General features: G+C 38.3%; 1 pseudogene; it reads right to left on the bottom strand.

Annotated features, from left to right (window-relative positions):
• Window positions 1-969: 969 nt before the first annotated feature.
• On the bottom strand, window positions 970-3,442 carry LOC143564569 (G-type lectin S-receptor-like serine/threonine-protein kinase At2g19130 pseudogene; annotated as a pseudogene).
• Window positions 3,443-3,660: the final 218 nt, after the last annotated feature.

The following is a 3,660-nucleotide window of genomic DNA, read 5'->3' as shown; positions in this document are numbered from 1 at the left end:
AAGAAGAAGAAGGAGATTAACTCACAAATCAATAGCTGCCTATTCCATATCTCAGTTCGTATATTTAACGAACTCAGTTACAATGATTATTTACAACTCCTACTTCCCAACAATGACACATAACCCCCTAATACCCTAACAATCTCTCTCTCTTAAACCTCTTTTAAAGATTAATGCATATAAATTTGGTAACCATTTACTAAAAATTTATGCATACAAAATTATTTATATCGAATTTTAATGTAAAATTCGCAGAGAGATCGAATACAAAAGGATCAAGATAACAAATTACTAGTTTATATTACTTAGTGGCGTTGATAGCCGAAAGACAAGGGTACATGCACCGATCAGCCGGTCCCGATGATTGAGTGCTATGTGCCTTATGTCCAAGGCTTGATGCAAAACTACTATCGAGCCGGGGGTCTCACCGGAAGCAGCCTCTCTATTCTTATGGGGTAGAGGTAAGGCTGTCTACATCTTACCCTCCTCGGACCCTACCATAGCTTTGCTATTGGTGGGATATACTGAGTACGATGATGATGAAGACCCATAATAGTGTCGGTGCGACGGTGCAGATTAACTAACGCTCACAGGGCTTGTACATGTTAAGGTGTGTAGTAAAAGTCTTTCTTTCCCAACTTGATGAGGGTTAAGTCTCATGATATTAGACATTGGTAAAAATTTAGAAGTAGATTTAAAAGGTGTGTGAGTTAACCATAAGAAAAAATGGCGCTCACAATACCAAATATGTTGTGTTGACAGTGTCATATCATTTCCCTTATAACCACATAGAATGTTCCAATATGTAAGATGAGAAGATTCTGAAACCACAAAGGGAACATGAGTTGTACTATTAATATATTCAGATGAAAAGAACTTATATGTGCATGAATTAAACATAAAAATTTAAAATGCATGTTGCTTGTTGTTCGGTTCTAAGTTATCCAAAATTGTCAAATTTTTAATCATGATATGAAATAAAAAAAATGTATTATTAAATAGTCTATAGCTTAAAGTGAACATACTTTCAAGACAATACATTTTATGGCTGCAAATTACTACATGATGAACTACACTGTATTTGTGAACTCCCAGTTGAGGATGACTCAAAGAAAACAATATTCTCAGTGTTATCAGCATAAAACTTGACAGATTGTGGGATTGGAGGCATCTTCACATCTAAAACCCCTTCAAGAATTTGTTCCACCTGACTCATTGTAGGCCTACTGTCCACCTCATCTTGGATACACCAATATGCCACTTTACAAATTCTAGTGACTTGTTCAACACTAGCGTCCCTGCTTAACCTACTGTCTAGTAGGCTAAGGATATCACCTCCTTTCATAACAACATTTGCAGCCAAACTAGGGAAGAACGTAAAGCTCAAATCTTCAGATTGCTCTATATTTCTCTTACCGGTTACTAATTCAAAAAGCACCATTCCAAAGCTAAACACATCGGCTTTGGTTGTGACAGCCTCCCCTGATAGCCATTCAGGAGCTAGATACCCTCTTGTCCCTCTAATAGTTGTCAAAACACGACTAAATTCTCGGCCGACAAGCTTTGCCAGGCCAAAATCTGCAACTTTTGGGCAGAAATTGGCATCTAAAAGAATGTTTTCTGGCTTTATGTCACAGTGAATTATACAATCTCTACATCTTTCATGAAGATAAACCAACCCTCGTGCAGTTCCTAGTGCAATCTGATACCTAGTTTCCCAGGTTAGAACATCATCTTGTTTTTCACGGAAAAGATGGGAATGTAGAGAACCATTTGGCATGTAATCATACACCAACAACTTATCGTTACCTTGCACACAGAACCCACGAAGACGTACAAGATTAACATGTTGAATGGTCCCAATTGTGCTTACTTCACTCCTGAATTGTTTATCTCCTTGGCTTACACTTTCAAGTTTTTTCACGGCCACAATGGACAAGTCGTGAAGTAACCCCTTGAAAACAGACCCAAAACCACCTCCTCCCAATTTGTCCGAGAAATTTTTGGTGGCTCTTTGCAAATCGCTATAGACAAATGCCACTAGCGATCCCTCCATTGATGTTTTCCCAACGAATCTCCTCTTTTTTGTATAAAGTATAATCACAACCAGACCGAACACAAGAACTAGGCCTCCAACCGATGCGACTACAGCAATCGTTGTGACCCCGTTATTCTTTTTATGACTTGGAAGATCATTTGACGAAACCTTGACATACATTGTCTTCCCATTGGCATTATCTTCTGATAGATTCAAGAGCTCTCCATCCCAAACTGAACAACTGTTACCGACAAAAGAGTAAGCATTACAAGAGCAATTGTTTAAACAAGCGGTACGACATTCTCTAGAACTCCTGACTGTCACATAACTATTTGGCGGCAAGCTTGTGACTTTAATCATGAGAAAATCAGGTTTTTCCATGTTTCTCCCACAAATTAAATTGGTTTTTCTCACACACCCACCGGAGAAATCACTCTGATTCCATTCACTCTCTGATCTAGGCTCGAAGCCAGTCAAGCAATTACAGAATGAAAACCCGGTCTGCCTGCAAGTACCAAAAGCCCCACATAAACCATACACCTGGCACCTTGTTTCAGGTTGAGCCCAGAACACATTCCACTGTCTGGTAGATTCCAACCATGTTTGTTGCTGAAGTTGACCAGAAACATCCATTAGAAATCTTGAAATAAATGACGGATTATACGAAGCGTAAGTGAAGTAACTCTCATTCTCATTCGTTTGGTAGCTGAAATTATAAAAATCATTAATCATCAATGGATCCCAAGACCCAGTATCCCAATACCGTTGGGATCCATTCCACTTAATAACAAACATCTTTTGAGACGGGACGAGCTCAAAAGAGTAGAGTCCCACAGCAGGATTATCTGTGCTTTTCCATGAAGTAAGAAGCTGACTTTTATTTGTTCTCTTATTATAAGCAAATTTAGCACCAGACAACCAAGTATGAGCCGGGTGATCAAAACTTTGCCAAACCGGCTCAACTGAATTTAAGCTCTCTCTTAAAACCAAGTTACCATAATCAAGAATAACCGCGGTTGCAGAATCTGAACCCGTAGTAGAGGTGACATTTGTGGACCAAATTGGTAACTTGGACTCGTTTAAGAGCACCAAGTTACCATCTACAACTTTTAATACGGCACTGAATCTATCGTATACGGGCGTTTCTCTATTTGCTACCCAAACTATGGTAGGAATATTAGAAGAGTACTTCTTATACCAGATGCCTATGTAATAGTTGGAAGAGTTACCTGCTTTGAAGAAGCCCAACTCAAAAAGTTCACCTTTGGATATGATTGTTTCATCTCCAGAGAGTGAATTATTTGCTGATATTGTGTCATCTCCAAATGAGAAAGAAATGGTGAGAGATAAACATAAGAAGTAAAGAAACCCCATTAAAACTTTCAATTTATTTGTGAAGCACATAACTGATAGAGAAACAAATAAACATTACTCGCGCAGTTCATAACTTTATATAACTAGAATACGTCAACGGTCATGATTAACTAATTATTCAAATAAAACAATGCAGTTTGACAGTCAATGGCTCAGCGTCTACGGCCATGATTAACTAAATATTCAAATAAGCTGAAAGGAATGCAGTTTGACAGTCAATGGTTTAACTTCTACGGGGTTATGTAAAG

The sequence above is a fragment of the Bidens hawaiensis genome, unplaced genomic scaffold (assembly GCF_021521415.1).
Source record: "Bidens hawaiensis isolate Kalapana, Puna unplaced genomic scaffold, B.hawaiensis_p1.1 tig00022042_1, whole genome shotgun sequence".
NCBI lineage: Eukaryota > Viridiplantae > Streptophyta > Magnoliopsida > Asterales > Asteraceae > Bidens > Bidens hawaiensis.
Note: the sequence above shows the minus strand (reverse complement) of the source record. Positions and strands in the feature narration are given on the sequence as shown.